Source organism: Mirounga leonina, unplaced genomic scaffold (assembly GCF_011800145.1).
Source record: "Mirounga leonina isolate KUSES-001 unplaced genomic scaffold, KU_Mleo_1.0 Mir_178, whole genome shotgun sequence".
In the NCBI taxonomy this organism is placed as follows: domain Eukaryota; kingdom Metazoa; phylum Chordata; class Mammalia; order Carnivora; family Phocidae; genus Mirounga; species Mirounga leonina.
Genome location: NW_023270464.1, coordinates 13,048,484 through 13,067,590, shown reverse-complemented (window position 1 = coordinate 13,067,590; position 19,107 = coordinate 13,048,484).

Below are 19,107 nucleotides of genomic sequence, written 5' to 3'. Positions count from 1 at the left end.
AATAAACCCTTAGAAATGTACTCAACATCATTGGTCATTATGGAAAAGCCAATCTAGACCACAATGAGATAGTACTACATACCCAATAGAATCATTATAATCAAAAAGTCATACAATAACAGGTGTTAGTGAGAATATGGAGAAAGTGGGCCCCTTATCCATTGCTGATAGAAATGTAAAATGAAGGCACCTGGGTGGCTCAGTTGGTTAAGCGACTGCTTTCGGCTCAGGTCATGATCCTGGAGTCCCTGGATCGAGTCCCGCATCGGGCTCCCTGCTTGGCAGGGAGTCTGCTTCTCCCTCTGACCCTAACCCCTCTCATGTGCTCTCTCTCATTCTCTGTCTTAAATAAATAAATAAAATCTTAAAAAAAAAAAAAAAAGAAATATAAAATGACACAGCAACTTTTGAAAACTGTGTGGTGGTTTCTGAAGAAGTTAAACATAAACTAGCCATATGACCCAGAATTTCAATTCCTTGATATCTACCCAAGACAAATGAAAAAATATATACACATCTTACATCCAAATATTCATAGCCACATAATAATAGCCAATAAATTGAGAAAATATTCTACAAAATTTTTTTAAAATACATAATGAGATGTTTTACTGACTTACATGCTTGAACTCTGAATGTCCAATATAATAGCCCTGAGCCATGTGTGACTACTGAGTCATTGAAAGGTAGCTAGTCCAAATTGAAATGTGCCACAAATGTAAAATATATAAGATGTTGAAGACTTAGAATAAAATATGGAATTTAAAATATCTCAATAACATTTTTTATAGATCAGTGAAATTTTAATATACAAGATAAATCTGATTAAATATATATATTATTAAAAGTGAATTTGGTGTACCTGGGTGGCTCAGTTGGTTGAGCGTCTGACTCTTGGTTTCAGCTCAGTTCATGATCTCAGGGTCCTGGGATCAAACTCCATGCTCAGCAGGGAGGCTGCTTCCCCTCTCTCTCTCCTTTTGCCCCTCCCCCCACTCGTGCACATGCTCTCTCTAAAATAAATAAATAAATCTTTTAAAAAATGTGATTTCACCTGTTTCTACTTTTTTCTACTAGAAAATTTTAAAATACATTCACAGCTTACACTCATGGGCTCATCTCATATTTCCATTGCACAGCGCTTCAAGAACCTTTACTAGTGGAGTTTGGTATTTTCAGTAACTAATGGTAAATATTCAAAAAAATACCATCGTGCATTTAGTGACTGTGTGAATTTGAACGTATTTTCAGAGCTAAATCAAGTCCATTGATCAGCATTGCTCTTTGAAAGCAAAACTAGGGGCGCCTGGGTGGCTCAGTCGTTAAGCGTCTGCCTTCGGCTCAGGTCATGATCCCGGGGTCCTGGGATCGAGCCCCGCATCAGGCTCCCTGCTCAGCGGGAAGCCTGTTTCTCCCTCTCCTACTCCCCCTGCTTGTGTTCCCTCTCTCACTGTCTCTCTCTCTCTGTTGAAAAATAAATTAAAAAAAAAAATCTTAAAAAAAAAAAAAAGAAAGCAAAACTAATAATTGTAAAGATTTATATTAGAGGAATGACTATATACTGCACATTAAAACATTCCAAGAGTTTACAAATAGGTTAAAAATGTGTTTAAGAAAGAGACTAGGCAGATTTAAGTGTTTAGGATAATCATTTTCACTGTGTACAAATTCAGTGATTAGATATATAACCCAATTATTTGTTATTTCCTTAAAATTAAAGAAAGTGTGGCCCTTAAAAAGCAGAAATAGCTGGATTTATGGGCATGAGAAGGAAAAATCTCTCCCCTATTTCTTTCCTTCCCCACATATCTCTTTCTTTCCCCCATGTTCTTCCCTCTTTTCTTCCTTCCCCTTGTTCTCTCATTTTTTCTGTCTTTCCTTTCTCTTTAAAACTAATCACAATGATTGGCTAATATTCTGTAACAAGATATTAAAACATTTTAAAGGTTTTAATTTTCAAACTAATTCTTTAAAGCCAATGCCTTTTTGGGGGTGGGGGAGGAGGGACAGAGGGAGAGAGTCTTAAGCTGGCTCTGTGCCAGCACAGAGCCCATTGTGGGGCTCCATCTCACGACCCTGAGATCATGACTTGAGCCGAAATCAAGAGCCGAATGCTTAACCGACTGAGCTACCCAGGCCCTCCAAAGCCAATGCATTTTTTATAATTTGTCAACAATATCCCTGAAATAGCTCATTAATTCAAAGATATAAACATCCTCCTTTTAATTATCAAAGAATGGATAATACATAGATCTTTTTTAAGTGGCAGGTAAAGATCTATACTCTTCTTTTTTTCAAGCTGGATAGATGTTTAGTAATAAATTACTCCTTAGAACCACATGGTATTGTTACAATTTTGCTGATATGAAAATGGAAGCACAACAAAAAGAAATGATTTTCTCTGTTTACTTTGATCAATGGACTCATCGCCATGAAGGCCGTTGCAGTACAAGGCCAAAATTATGGAAGTACCAAGGGAAGAGTACTGAGGCTTCGGTTCTGACTCTGTCAACCACTAGCTTTTCCTTCAGGCCCATCACACCCCCATTCTGGCCTAGCCCCTGAGGAAGATGGCAGAGCTGCTCAATGAGCTATGAAATACCCTTCATGGTTTGCCTCATTAGAGACCATCTGATGCCTTAGGTACAGGTAATCATAGGTCACCATTTAAATGTGGGTGACTTCAAATGTCTTTCATCCATAGTGTCCATATAATTAATTGTTCAAACTGGGACACTTTCGAGAGAGAAGGAGATGCTGTTATAATTATATTGAAACAACAGGCTTTGCTCAACAGGCCTGTCTCGTGTTAACTGGGACATATGGTCACCCTGCCCATCCATGACCATGGGCTCTCACACACACAGCATGAGGTCTCAGCTTGCCATTGAACCAGTAGAATGGTAAAATACAAACAACAGCAATGGCAACGTTAATAATAATAAAGAAGAGAGCCATTTGGTAGAAGATTGCCAGGGTTACCTGGTTGGATTGATGGGTTAATTTCAGAATTGGGTAATCATTCTCAAAGACTGTTTTTGCATTATCTAGATATGGACACATGTTTACACACATATGTATATATCCGTGCATGAATGCCTGATGGGTGTAGCCCTGTATTTTTCATAGGTTCTGTGGGGAATCAGTTTTCTCAATCTGTGCTGCATCCCAAGCTCAGATCGGCCTGCTTTCCTGTGGGTGGCCAACAGCTCTTTTTGGGGGAAGTTTTTGTCCAGCTGATCCCTTAAGGCTTTGTCTTTCCGGAGATTAGTGTAGGAGCACAATTCATTTCCTTAAATGGGATGTAGTGCTTGGCTCTTCATTCCACACACAGCTCTGTGGGAGGCGTGGGGCTCAGTGGATCAGCCTGTCAGGTAAAACGTTATCTCTCCACCCGCAATCCAAATGTGTGACTTCGCCTAAGTACTTTGGTCTCTTCATTTGAGAAACAATAATCTCTTGTCTCATGTGGCTGTCATGAGTTTTAGCTCATGCCAGCAATTATTAAAAAAAAAAAAAAAAGAATGTAAACTTTGTAAAACTGTCCCACACAGATGATCTTGAACCTTAGCCTCAGCATCAAACATGGTTATCCTGGTACATTTTTTTAATACTTTCCTGACTTTGGGCTTTTGAACCTAAACTCTGTGAAGATATCTTCTTAACATGTTCCTTAATGTATTTGAAATATAAGCATGAATGAGACAGCACACACCATAACAAAGATGTGACTTTTAAAATCTCATGCCATGTAAAATCTGGCCTCAATTCTCTTAGAGATGATGCTTCTAAAACAGCGCTAAATAGTAACAAGCAAATAACCGAAAAATATCTAAATATATTTATAAGTCTATTCTCTTAGGAAGGGAGTAAAGAAGAAAGGAAGGAAGGAAAAGAAGGAAGGAAGGGAAGGAAGACATCTTTGATATATCATGTGATAATGATTTTTTAAAAAAAGAAAAAAAAATCACTGTTAAAAAATGAAACCGGAAGATCCAGATTAAACCTTTCCCTATCTTTACCTCTTTCCCTGCCAGACTGATTTAGCTCAAGCAGCTGCCATAGAGGCTATTAGTAGGGGAAGCAACAGAGAAAACAGTCTGGGCCACGGGAATTTCAGCTCCTGCTTAATTTCTAGTCAGAAGTCTGAGTTGGGGAGTAGGGTGGGGAGGGGGGATGAAAACCTACAGATGTTTCACTTTAAATGACAGGAAATGGTCTCCTACAAATTCCTTCCCCTCCAGGAATTGCCTCTTAGTTGCATATTTAAAAGGATGATGCCTGGGCAACATTATTCTCCAATTTTATCTGCTTAAAATGAAACGCTATGCCCCTTGCACACTGACGAAAAGTTCTTCCCTGCTTCTTGGAATGATAAATAATTCAAGTGGTGTTCCAGAGAGGGCCGCGGATGAGTTTCCTATCTTGTTGCAGTAAAGATATTTTCCTAATCTGGAGACATCTAAAAAGGTTCTTGAAATATGTGTTTATGTATTATTTTGAAACAAAATGAGTATCTGTGTGAGTGTATGTCTTGTATTATAAGCTTCTGGAAGATAGGAATCAAGTCGGCTTACTTTGCTTTTTTAGGGTACATTATACATTTGGGGTAGCTTTTAGTGAAAATCATTATTTTCTAAAGCTTCGCTTGGCACACCACCACCGGTAAATTTGCATAGCCATATTCTTCTCTCACTTCAATAAAGGGCATACATAACATCACATGCAGGCTACTTCTGCTCTAAGCTATGGTATGACTGTCCGTTTATTAATTGGAGGGCTCCCTGCGCCTGGACAATCAGAAATCTAGCCCGAAGTCTAGAAACGCTGCTACTCTGTTTCTTTGGAAAATAACTTTCCATCGGTCAAGTCAAGTCAAAGAAAAAACTGACTTTTTCCTGTGTGAGTCATTTTCACCAACACAAATTTCCCTGCCGAGGAAAACAGGACTAATACAGCAATCTGAAAGCCCGTGTGATGAAACTGTGTCACCATGTGCAAACTGTGAAATGTAATTGCAAGTAAAATGTTTAATTAAAATGGACGTATCTGAGCCTGCTTCTGGCAGCGGCCGTCTTGCTGAAAAATTATATTTGTTACACGGGCAACCTGGGAGAACAGTTCAAGAGCTTGGGAGTGCCAGGTTCCATGGAGGAGTAAATGGGGTGAAAACCAGAAGGAGCTTCAGTGCGTATCCTTCGGTCGCTGTGCACGTCCCCAGCACCTGGGCCCCTGGTACAGACCAGTCGGAGCAAGAAGACCCGCCACGCGGAGCTGTCCTTACGTCAATATTAATTATAACGAAGCATCTCGCTCCCTCCAAAGAATTGTCCCTTTCTCTCATGTCAGCAAGTTTCCTGAACAATTGGACTTTCAGACGCTGGGCTTTCTTTCTTTTTTTTTTTTTTGTCCAGCCTGAAATGTGAGGAAACTCATCGCTTCTAAAGTTATTTCTCCTTTGAGACCACAAAGATCTTTTTTTTTTTTTTTTTCCCCTCCACTCATAAAAGCCACTGATCCCAGGTAATCCTCAGACTTGAGTGGGGATGAGCTTCACTGACTTTTTCAGTTCAAATGTGAGAACAGAACTGGAAGACGAGATTCTGTCTGGTGTCCAAAGGACAGCTTCTCCTCCCCGAAGTCTGGGTCCATTCAACAATGGTTGATCTGGTTGCGGAGCACCCCGCCTGAACTGGGCAGGTTTGGTCCTCCGATGAGGGAGTGTCGAGGTCTCAGAAAGTGTCCTTGTTGGAGAAGGATTTCTTTGGCATTTTATGAAGTTCAAGTGAAATCAAGCCCCTTTCGGTTGCATTTCTCATGCTATCTTGTAAAATCTCGGTGGCCAATAGCGGATCCAAAGCCTACCACAAAATGTGTGTATTCTTTCATAAAGCCAAAATTTCTGATTTCTGACCCAGGTTTTCCAGTGTTATCGGGCTTACTGGTACTTCTTGTGCGTCTACCAGCTCTGGAATCCCGTTACCATCCATAACAGTGAAGGCACAGACCAACAAATAGGTACATAAATAAAAATCTGTAAATAAATGTAAAACTCATTAAAAATGTCAACAGCCAAGCCTTGCCCGGAAAAAGTTCAGAAGATCTGATACACTGTTCTGTAATTCATGATTTGGATATGAAAACCACTCACATTGTCGAGATCCAGCAACCATGACATTTGATCATTTTTTCCTACCTGACCTTGTTTAGTGAGCTTTTTCTCTATAATATGTTCTTTATTGCCCAAGGAATGCTCTTTGAATTTACTTTCTTTATGGTGTGATTATAAATCTTCATGACATCCCTAATGATTCATCTCTTTTGGCACTGGGCAGAAGGATAACCATTTCTATAATGCACACATTTCATTTAAGGTGAAACCAGAAGGAGATTTATCAATCAGCACAGGGTTTTCAGGCATTGGCTGAACTCTGTCACTGTAACCATTTTTCCCTCTCTATAAACACATTTAATTTTAGTACACTTTCTGCCTTAAATGACCCATAATCCTTTAAACAAGAGGTTGTTTTTAATTTGTACATGATCTAAACCACTGCACTTTACTTCTACCGAGGAACAGATGTAAATTTTAATATCAGTCATAATATGGAAATATTTAATGTAGAAATATCCACCAGATTATTTCGCATATCTTAAACAAAATAGACTGCTTCACTGGAACTCTGATTAGCGTCTGCTGTCTGGGTTTTGCACTTATCACCAAAAGTAAAAGAGCTAAATGATTTTAGGGGCACTAAGAGGCACGTGATCCTCTTCTTTATTTGGGGGTTCACTGCAGGGAGCCAAGTGCCTCATACTATAGACGTTACCGATCATGTCTCGGAGCCCTGGGTCCTAGCTTTCAACCGTCCTAGCAAGGTGTTCCCCATGAATGGAAAATCCCTGAATCCCACGAGGTAAATACCTCTCCTGAAATATTTCTGGGATTGAAATCTTTCCCCCATAGTATATGATTTCTGTAAATCAACGGTGTTTGCTTCAATCAAATGTTCCCTGTCCACAGTCTTATGAAAGCAGTAAACTACATGAACAGATTACAAACCCATACAGGAGAAGCCAGCAACAGGGGGGAGAAAACTTCTGCAAAAATACTTTTTTAACTTCAGAGGACGAGATGAATGCTTGGCCCACGGAGCTGGAAGAAATGCAAGATTTTTCTTTCTTTCTTGTTTTTTTTTTTTTTTTTTTTTTAATAGACATATGTAGAACATTTGTTTCCGTTTTATTTCTGCTGTCATAATATGATGGTTTTATTCAGTTTTTAAACATGCTTCAGCTGGAAACACTACATCTTTAAATCAGGCAACCCTGGCGTCTGTGTGAATTCCCTTGCTGCTCTCCCTCACCTTACCCAGGTGCATGTTAAATCAGTATTAATGACAATATCATTCTTGTGCAGTCATCTCCTGCCTGCAATTTGGTTTTAATTACCCGCCACGTTGTCTTTCCCCCTCACTGACAGCCATTAAATAGGGAATGACACCAGAGCCATAGTTGTGTGGAATATTCACTTCGCCAGATTTCGTCCCTCTCATAAAGCAGGCTGCAGTGCCTCCTTGTGGCAGGGACCGGGCAGGGCCGTAATTTCCATCGCAGACTTTCGTGCACGGTTCAGGTCAGTTTGGAAATCTGGGCGGGCTGGGAGCCGGATTGACTATTTTTAAAGAAAAAAAAAAAAAATTAAAATCATTGACTGATTAAGGAAAAATTGTGGTTCGGTAAAGTGTTTTTTTGTTTTTCCCCCCTCTGAAATATAACAATAAATGGACACACTGTTTAAAGCCTTGTCTGGCCGTCTACAATGGAGGCTCAGAAACAAGGAACTTTTCACCTAAAATGTAACTGACCAAAGTTCTCGAAGCAATTTGTTCAACAAAGGTGAGTGGCAACTCTTCAATGAATTCGCACTTCAGCTCCTTCCCCTTCAGTGTGCCATTTTCTCTTAGGCCACAGAAAGGGTTGTTTCTTTTTTCTTTCCCCTTCTCTATCTTATTTTATCTTTTCCTTTCTTTTTTCTTTTCCACTTTACAAACTCTTTTTATTTGAATACGAGTTAAAAAAAAAAAACAACAAACCTTTTTAAGATACTAGTGCGTAACTACATGTAAACAATACCTTTCTGTGCAATTATGCAGCCCTTAAGTGTGTTTTAAACAAAGTTCTCCCTTACCCAGGAGTTTAAAATTGAAGTTGTTTGTCCAAATGTTCAAGTGAGACACAGTACAGATGCGTGGGATTGAAGATGTCCATATAATGGCTAGCACATCATGCATGTTTTAAAAAAATGTGGTTAAAATAAATCTGCAGGCATGTGCATTTCACAGGAAGGACGTTGGACCTCTGGCGCTATAAATTAAAAACATGGCTTGTAAACAATACATCACAGCGCACTTGGAGAGGGAACACTGATAAGGAGCCAGATTCAGTTTCTACTTTCTGATTTTTGCTCTCGCCAACTTCCCTGTGGTTGGGAGGTTGTGATTCCATGGGCTGCACTTTCACAGTTGTTTGCTGGCGTCTTTCAACAAGCATAATTACTCATTTTACGTGCTGCTAAATGAGAGTCATTGCTAACTGCTTTAATCAGAATTTTAAGTATACATAGTATGTGCAGTAACTTGTACATACATTTATTGTGTGCATTTGTGCTGTATGCTTGTGTTTATAAAAACTCAAACATAAAATAGAGATGCTGATAATTAAAGTGTAGCTTCCCCATTCTCTACTCTCCCAACCAGCACAGCAATGCTACACATAAATTCATGTATGGTTATTGCTGCTTCTTTTCAGACTCTGTATTCACATTTTCTTTCTTCCTTCCTTCCTTCCTTCCTTCCTTCCTTTTTTTTATTTAAATGCAAGTTAGTTAACATATAGTGAGTGTATTATTAATTTCAGGGTAGAATTTAGTGATTCATCAGTTGCATATAACACCCAGTGCTCATTACATCAAGTGCCCTCCTTAATGCCCGTCACCAAATTACCCCAGTCCCCCACCCACCTCCCCTCCAGCAACCCTCAAATAATATGAACCTCTGAGTATTTTGTTGAAAAAATGGAAATATTGAATAGTAAAATGAAGTAATATTAAAATGGTATCAGAACTTGATCTCAAGTTAAAGAAAAAAGCATTGGAGCAAGAACTTTTTTGCTAAATGAGAAACTTTAAATTGCCTCATAAACTGGTTTTTAGCACTCATGATAGCATCAGCAAAAGAATAAAAAAAAATCATTGTCTTTAAAACTTAGGAATTAACATATATCTTTAAAGGGGAAATGTTCTATTGGATGTATGCTTTTCCTTCAGAGAAAATATTTGATCTTTTGAATGTTGCCTGAATTGATTCAATGTATTATTTTAAGGAATATTTCACATCATTAAATAACAGCTAGGAAAATTGTTATTCTTTCCAGACTGAAATGGGAAGCTTATAAATGCAATGATGAAGGCTTAATCTCTGATACAGCTTACATATATTGGTTTACAGCTATATTGAGTCCAGTTAGACTGATTTTTTTTTCGTTCCTAATATGAAATTTGATGCTAGGAAATCTGATAAGTGAGTTTCATTACCCTGGAAATTTATTGCTTCTACATCCAAGTGCAAAGAAATAGCACAAGTAAAAACAATGAGGAATCTGTATGCAAGGCATTAATGATGTCCACTATTTTCTCAGGAAGATTCTGCGTCGGGAACAAGGGGTATTTGAGCTATTACAATGACAAGGCATGCTCTTCCTTTTAGGACAGATCATCATTCCCCTTTGCACCCTTAGTCGTGTAAGATCACATCGGCATGTTCTTCAGGCATTCTTAGATCAAGAAGAGTAAACACGGTGAAAGACAAGAAGGTATTTGTATGCCATTTTCACGGCGCTTGGGCGGAGAAGCAGCCATGTGCTCTGTGGCGTGGGGCAGGTGCTAAGCACCCCAGACATTCTGTGCGCCGACCCCCACCTCGACTCAGCCCTCTCCCCACACCGCTGCTGTCTCGTCCCTGCAACATGCTTTGCACATTCTGATCTCCACTCGGTTGCCTATGCCTACGGCTGGCTCACTACATTACAGATGGGATGACAGAAGCTGAAGAACTTTGCAGAGAGCAAACAGTATCATTACATTAATTAAACCAATGACTAAAACTGTTCCCTGACTATAAAGACCCAATGCCGGGCATCATAGGAGGGAGACAACAACAATGTGAATGATATTCGTTGAGTGTTCTTTGTATGCCGGTTGCTGCCCAGGAAGTACCTTACTTTGTACTGGTAGCCAATCCACAGGCGATGTTCCGAGGACCGCACTAGGGACTGGGGCTTCGAGGGGAGAGACTTGTCTGAAGTCTACCACCAGGAAGAACAGACCTGGGCTGTGAGGTCTCGTTCATCTGCCTGGTTACCCCCAGTTGATGCTTTTTTATTTCACTAAACGGCGGTGGCTGATTGCAAGAAACTTAAACTCTCAACTTGGATTTGTAAAAGATGATGAACAACATGATGCCAGACATAAATGGCAGGTAAGTATTTATAAGCAGAGACTGAAGACATCTTGAGTAGAGAGAACATCACTGTCAGCTTAGACGTGATAGGGGAGTCTCTGGGAGGAGATGGGAAGACACAATTATGTTGTGTCAGGGTGTTAGTGAAGAGCATCCCTGCGGGGATGTTTTGAGAAGACACCTACACACACAAACTTGCACAAATGTACACACGGATAGGAAATAGGGGTAGGTGTGTGTTATTTGGAAGGACAATATCACCCAGTCTCGCTAAATACATTTTTCTTTGAAGACTGTGTTTGACCAATCGGTTTGGTTCAAAAGGTTTGGAAAGTTTGAGTGACATAAAATCAGGCAGGTTTCTTTAATACAGGACTTTTCAAAAACTTTAACATGGTACAGTACGATATGAATGAGAGAGAAATTTAGAATACATATTTCCCAAACTGATGTGTCGTCAAATGTTAATTTTTTAGAGTGCCTCTGTCAGGAAAAGTTATAGACACATCGTAGAAAATATTGCTAGAAGGAGGAGGGTAAACTGAGCTAATGGACTTGAATCCTTAAATACTTGATTAAGACAGATTTTATTCTGTAGACAGTCAAGAGCCACCTTGCACAGGGTCTTTGCACAGGGAGGGTCTTTGCACAGGGAGCTGATTTCTACTGTTACGTTAATGATAGTTCCAATCTCCAAGGTTGAGACAGCAAGAGTAGCATATTCTCCAACACGGTGGGGCCAAACTTGTCAAAACAAATACTATACGCTTCTTTCTTGGTTTACATCGTAAGCAAGCATGTGCTTTGCGGTGTTGATTTCCTGGAATTAGTCCAAACGCTGTGGTTGGAAATAACCCACGCTTTACAGGTTTTATAGAGTACTGGGTTGATATTTTAATCTTGCTGAGTATTACGGATAGTTAAGAAAAGAAGCTGGTGTAGATCACCAAGCAAAGCCTCTCAAAGGTTTTTGAGCACATATGGTATCTCACAAGAAGAAGAAAGCAGGAAATGTGAGCCCAAAGGAAAACGAGGACTGCTTTGGGGGATGCTCAGACATTTGTTGCCCCTTGTTTAATACTTACGGTTCTGAATTCTGAAGGTTCCAGACTTCTCCCCAGAAGATAATTTTCTAAACAGTGCCCATTTTCATGCAGATTTCTCAAAGTTTCCAGGAGCATAGAAGTACAACAGGGGCTTTTATCTTAATACTGTTATCTGCTGTGGAACCATAGTAAAACTTCTTAATGTAAGTGAATAAGAAAAGCTAATGTTTATGGAGCAGTTGCGTGTGTCCAGCTCTGTCCTAAGCACTTAAACATATTTATACCTTTAATTCTATCACAACCTCAGAATAAATGCTAACATTGTCCTTGTTTTACTTATTAGGAAATGACAACAGAAAGAGCTTGCCAAGATCTCGCAACCAGATTAGTTAGTGAGTGGGAGTTAGTTAGGGTTCGGCTTGGTTGGGGTTGGATCAGCTTCTTGACTGTTGAGCTCAGGCAGTCTGACCAGATACCCTGCTCTTAACTACTCTGCTTTTCAGCCATTTTCTACTTAAGGGTGTGGTTTACAAGGACCTACCTTCTGGCTCAGTAATAGAACAGCAATAATAGCTAACCGATTTAACTAGGCACGAGACACCATATTAAACCATTTACATTGTTTAGCTCATTTAATTCTTGCAATTATTTTGTAGGACAGGCAGACTTACTAACCCCATTAGCCTATGTGAGAAGGCTGAGGCCCAGAAGGTATGAGTCCCATGTCCAAGGTCACACAGCTAGTAACGTGTAAGTTTGCAAGACAAACCCTGGTCTGACTCCAGAGGCTGTTGTCACAACTGCTGATTCTATTTAACCATATCGTCAGGAAGTTTGTTATGTTACGGAAATTACAGATGAAAATTACAAATCAGATCTTGTGTTTCATCCTTTTAATTTTCTTCCTCCAGTTAAAAAAAGTGTGGAAAAATATTTAGTACTCTGTTCACTTGCTTTGGCAAGCTGTATTTATCTTACATAGACTGATGTATCTATTATGCATCCACAAAATTCATTATGACCTTTTAAAATTGCTCTTTTCATTCTTTTCTTTAAAAAAAAAAGTTCTAAAAAAAATCATACATGAGTGTTTTTCCTGAAAGTCAAACACTAATGAAGCTCAACTGCCCTATTTATAGCATTTTTTCCTGTATTGATCAAGGCAATTGGACGAAAATGGATGTGCAAGAATGGCAGGTTATATATAATAATACACCAGTTGACTATTTTAAAAATTGAGAGTTGAAAACACCACGATCAAAATGAAAGATTCTTACACCCAAATGATTTCTTATGTTGTCATCTTTCTTTGAAGAAATCATTTGAATATTTCTTTATGAACTCTTTACTATAAAAGGGAATGGCTTATAAAAAAATACTATGTGTAATTTCTTCTTTGAATTAAATATTTAAACAATTTATAATGAGTTCTCTCATGTTCTTTTTGTCCTTCACAACATTTTATCCAAATTACTGGGAATGTTGATATGTGACTCTCAGATTCTTATTTTTCTGCCCATGAAAAGGAAGCAGTATTTATTTTTGAATAAAGCACTACCTTTTTTGGGGGTGGGGGGAGAGTGAGCATATGTGAGAGTGGGGAGGGGAGGAGGGAGGAGCAGAAAGAGAGGGAGAGAGAGAGAGAGAATCTTAAGCAGGCTCCATGCTCAGCGAGGAGCCAGACTCGAGGCTCAGTCTCATTGCCCTGAGCCAAAATCAACAGCCAGATGCTTAACCAACTGAGCTACCCAGGTGCCCGTAATGAAACACTACCATTAATCTGGAAGGCCCAAGAAGACAGTTTAGGAAGATCCTGAGCTCACCTCCTCCCATCATGAATCTATATCTACATATAGAGCAATTCCTCCTGAACAAGAAAGGAAGGCTGATAGAAAAGCTTCTGCACAACCACAACTAATAGGGAGACCACAGAGAGAAGGCTAGGAGAGATGGAGACACAATAATGATGGGAAACGCACCCAGAATGTGGCAGCCTACACTAGGGAGGCTATCACTGAGGGGCCCACACACAGACTCACCTACCTGAGGGCACAACAACAAAACAGCAGTTTAAAAAACAACTTGACTATAAAGGAAATCCATTTAATAACCCTAAAGCATCCACCAAAAAGTAGGGAACTGATGGAACTGTTTCTGGAATTGAAGGTACTAGAAAGCACCAGTTTTTATAACCCCTTACACCTTGATAGCACAGGTGGGATCAGGGTCCACGCACTCCAGTCAGCATGCTAGGCCTATCCCAGACAGAGTACCCCGAGCTCCTAACCCCCATCAGCTACAGCCAGCCCCCAAAGCTGGCCCTGGCAGAGCATGCCCAGGGATCCCCCAGTGGCACGCAACTTAGCTCCAGCTGTCCCTCCAAGTCACAGCCCTGTCACAGTGTGTCCCAGGACCGTCCCCAAGCCTGTGCCCACTCTAGCTTCAAAGCTGCCAGGCCCATGCAGTATACATGGGAAATGCTCTTACTCAAAGCCACTCCTTCAATACTGGGAGGGGTAAGTGTTCTCCTTATTCATAGAAACAAACAGAAAGTCAACCCAAATGAGGAGACAGAGAAATATGTTCCAAACAGAAGAGCAAGATAAAACCCTGGGGGGTGGGGGGGGAAGGCATGGGCGGGGAAACAACTAATGAAAAGAGATAAGCAATTTACATGATAAAGAGTTCACAGTAATGTCATAAAGATGCTCATCAAACATGCGAGAATAATGGAGGAACACAGAGAGAACTTCAACAACGAGTTAGGAAATGTAAGAAAGAACCCATCAGAGCTGAAGAATACAATAACTGAAATGAGAAATACACCAGAGCGAATCAACAGCAGATTAGATGACACAGAAGAATGGACCAGCAAACTAGAAGGCAGAAGAGTGGAAATCACTCCATCAGAATAGCAAAAAGAAAAAAAAAAATTAAAAATGAGTATAGTTTAAGGGACCACTGATACAACGTCAAGTGTAGTAACATTCACATTACAGAGGAGAAAGAAAAGAGTGAAGAAAACTTATTTGAACAAATAATGGCTCAAAAATTTCCTAACCTGGGGAAGGAAGCAGAAGTCCAGGTCCAGTAAACGGAGAGTCCTAAACAAGATCAACCCAAAGAGAGCCACACCAAGATGTATTATAATTAAAATGGTAAAATTTAAAGATAAAGAGAGAATCTTATAGGCAGAAAGAGAAAAACAAATAGTCACATTTGAGGGAAACCCCATAAGACTCTCAACTGATTTTTCAGCAGAAACTTTGCAAGTCAAAAGGGAGGGGCAGGATATATTTTAAGTGCTAAAAGGGAAAAACTTGCAACCAACAATCCTTTTCCTGGCAAGATTATCACTCAGAGTTGAATGAGAGGTGAAGAGTTTCCCACATAAGCAAAAAGTAAAAAAGTTTATCACCACTAAACTGGCCTTACAAGAAATGTTAAAGGGTCTTTTTTAAGTGGAAAGGCCATAACTAGAAACAAGAAAATTATGACAGAAAAAGAATATCTCACTGGTAAAATCAAATACATAGTAAAAGCAGTGGATCAGTCACTTTAAAAGCTAATATGAAGGTTAAAAGGCAAAAAAGAGTAAAATCAACTATAAATACACAAAGTAGTTAAGAGATACACAAAATAAGATATAAAAAGCATAAAAATTGGGGGGAGTAAAAACGTAGTGCTTTTAGAATGCATTTGAATTTAAGAAAATTCACAGATTATAATAGGCTGGAGATATATGTGAACCTCATGGTAACTACAAAGCAAGAACCTCGAATAGATGCACTAAGAATAAAGAAAAAGGAACCCAAACATAATGCTAAAGAAAACAATCAAACCAGGGGAAAAACAGGAACAGATAAAAACTACAAAAGCAACAAAATGGCAATAAACACAAACCTATCAATAATTACTTTAAATGTAAATAGACTAATCAAAAGGCATAGGGTAGCTGAATGGATAAACAACAACAATGATAACAAAGCAAGACCTATCTTTTTGCTCCCTAAAAGAGACTCACTTCCCATCTAGACACACATAGACTTAAAGTGAAGGGATGGAAAAAGATATTCTATGCAAATTAAAATGAAAAGAAACATGGAGAAGCAACACTCACATCAGACAAAATAGATTTTAAAACAAAGACTGTAACAAAAGACAAAGAGGGGCATTACATAATAATAAAGGGTTCAATCAAAACAGAGGACATAACCAGGGCACCTGGGTTGCTCAGTCCGTTAAGCGACTGTTGGTTTTGGCTCAGGTGGTGATTTCATGGGTCCTGAGATAGAGCCCTGCACTGGGCTCTGTGTTCAGCCAGGAGTCTGCTTGAGGATTCTCTCTCTCTGCCCCTTCCCCTACTTGTGCACATACATGCTCGCACACACACTCTCTCTTGCTCTCTCTCAAATAAATAAATAAATCTAAAAAAAACCCATAAGATATAACCATAAATGCTTATGCACCTAACATAAAAGTATCTAAATATATAAGTAAATATAAACAGACATACAGAGAGAAATTAGCAATAATACAATAATAGTAGGGGACTTTATTCTTTTTATTTTTATTTTATTCATTTTTATTTATTTATTTGACAGAGAGAGACACAGCAAGAGAGGGAATACAAGCAGGGGGAGTGGGAGAGGGAGAAGCAGGCTTCCCGTGGAGCCGGGAGCCCGTCGCGGGGCTGGATCCCAGGACCCTGGGATCATGACCTGAGCCGAAGGCAGACGCTTAACGACTGAGCCACCCAGGCACCCCAATAGTAGGGGACTTTAATACTCTACTTGCATCAATGGATAGATTGTTTAGACAGAAAATCAACACAAAAATATTGGCCTGAAATTACACATTACACCAGATGAATTTAATAGATATATAAAAGACATTTCATCCCCAAACTGCAGAATACACGTTCTTTTTCAAGTGCACGTGAAACATGCTCCAGGGCAGACCATGTTAGGCTACAAAACACATCTCAATACATTTAAGAATATTGAAATTATATCAAGCATCTTTTTTTTAATTTTATTATGTTATGTTAATCACCATACATCATTAGTTTTTGATGTAGTGTTCCATGATTCATTGTTTGTGTATAACACCCAGTGCTCCATTCAATACATGCCCCCCTTAATATCCATCACCAGGCCAACCCATCCCACCACCCCCCTCCCCTCTAGAACCCTCAGTTTGTTTCTCAGAGTCCACAGTATCTTTTTTTTTATCACAGTGGTATAAAATCAGAAATCAATTACAAGAAGAAAACTGGAGAAAACACAAACATGTGGAGACTAAACAACATTTTACTAAACAACCAATGTGCCAATGAAGAAATCAAAGAGGAAATGAAAAAAAAAATACCTTAAGATAAATTAAAATGGAAACAGAATATTCCAAATCTATGGAACACAGCAAAAGCAGTTCTAAAAAAAAAATTATAGTGAGGGGCGCCTGGGTGGCTCAGTTGGTTAAGCATCCGACTCTAATTTCATTGCAAGTTGTAATCTCAGGGTCCTGGGATTGAGCTCCATGTCAGGCTCTGTGCTCAGTGGGGAGTCTGCTTGAGATTCTTTCCCCTTCTCTTTCTAAAATAAATAAATTAATTTAAAAAAAGTTTATAGTGATGCAGTCTTACCTCCAGAACCAAGAAAAAAATCCCAAATAAACAATCTAACTGTATAAAGAAACTAGAAAAAGAAGACCAAATAAAGCCCAAAGTTAGTAGAAGGAAGGAAATAATAAAGATTAGAGTGGAAATACATGAAATAGAGATTTAAAAAAACAATAGAAAAGATCTATATAACTCAAAGAAGTTTCTTTGTAAAAATAATGAACCTCTAGCCAGACTCATCAAGGAAAAAAGATAGAGGGCCCAGATAAGTAAAATCACAAAATGAAAGAGAAATTACAACTGACACCACAGGGATACAAAATGTTGTAAGAGAGTCCCATGAATGAATATGCCAACAAATTGAAAGATCTTGAAGAAACAGATAAATTCTTAGAAACACACCACCTTCCAGGACTGAATCGTGAAGAAATAGAAAATCTGAATAGACAATAAAATTGTCAGTAATTTAGAAATTCCCCAAATATAAAGGTCTAGGACCAGACGGCTTCACAGGTAAATTCTACCAAACATTTAAAGAACTAATACCTATCTTTCTTAAATTATTCCAAAGAATTAAAAAGGAAGGAAAGCTTCAAAACTCATTTTATGAGACTAGCGTTTTCCAGATAGCAAAATCAGGCAAAGCCAAAAGTAAAGAAAATTTACAGTCCAATATCCCTGATGAACATCAATGCAAATCTCCTCTACAAAATATCAGCAAACTGAATTAAATAATATGTTAAAAGGATCATACACCATGATCAAGTGGGATTTATTCCAGGAACACAAAGATGACTCAACATTTGTAAATCAATCAAGGTGATAAACCACATTAATAAAACAAAGGATAAAATCATATGATCATCTCAATAGATGCAGAAAAAGCATTTGACAATATTCAATATCCATTTATGATAAAAACTCTCAACAAAGTGGGTATAGAAGGAACATACCTCAACATAATAATGCCAAACTCATAGCTAACCTCATACTCAATGGTGAAAACCTGAAAGTTTTCCTCAAAGGTAAGAAACAAGATAAGAATGCTCATGCTCACCACTTACAAGGCATCCAAATTGGAAAGGAAAAAGTAAAACATTCACTATTAACAAATAATATGATACTAATATATACTAATATATAGAAAACTCTAAAGACTCCACCAAAAAACTACTAGAATTAATAAATGAATTCAGTAAAGTAGCAGGATACAAAATTAGCATACAGAGTGTGGATGTGTTTCTACACACTAATAATAAGCTGTCAGAAAGAGAAATTAAGAAAACACTCCATTTATGATTGCATCAAAAGGAATATACATATATGGATATACATATCTATCTATATATAAATAATTTATCTATATATAAACATTAAGTTTATATATCTATCTCTATATAAACATATATAGAGAGATTCTTTCCCTCTCTTTCTCTCAAATAAATTAATGTAAAAAAAGTTTATAGTGATGCAGTCTTACCTCCAGAACCAAAACAAAAAATCCCAAATAAACAATCTAACTGTATAAAGAAACTATCTATATATAAACATTAAGTCCTTGTAAAACAAGGACAATGTTAGCATTTGTTCTGAGGTTGTTATAGAATTAAAGGTATAAATATGTTTAAGTGCTTAAGACAGCATCAGGCACATGCTACTGCTCTATAAATATTAACTTTTATTATTCACATATATTTCTATATATTAGTAGACATATTCACTCCTATGTTCATTGCAGCATTATTTACAATAGCCAAGGTACAAAACAACTTAAATGTTTATCAATAGATGAATGGATAAAGATGATGTGAGATATATATATATATATATATACACACACACACACACACACACAATAGAATATCACTCAGCTGTAGAAAAGAATAAAATCTTGCCATTTGTGACTCTGTTGATAGACCTG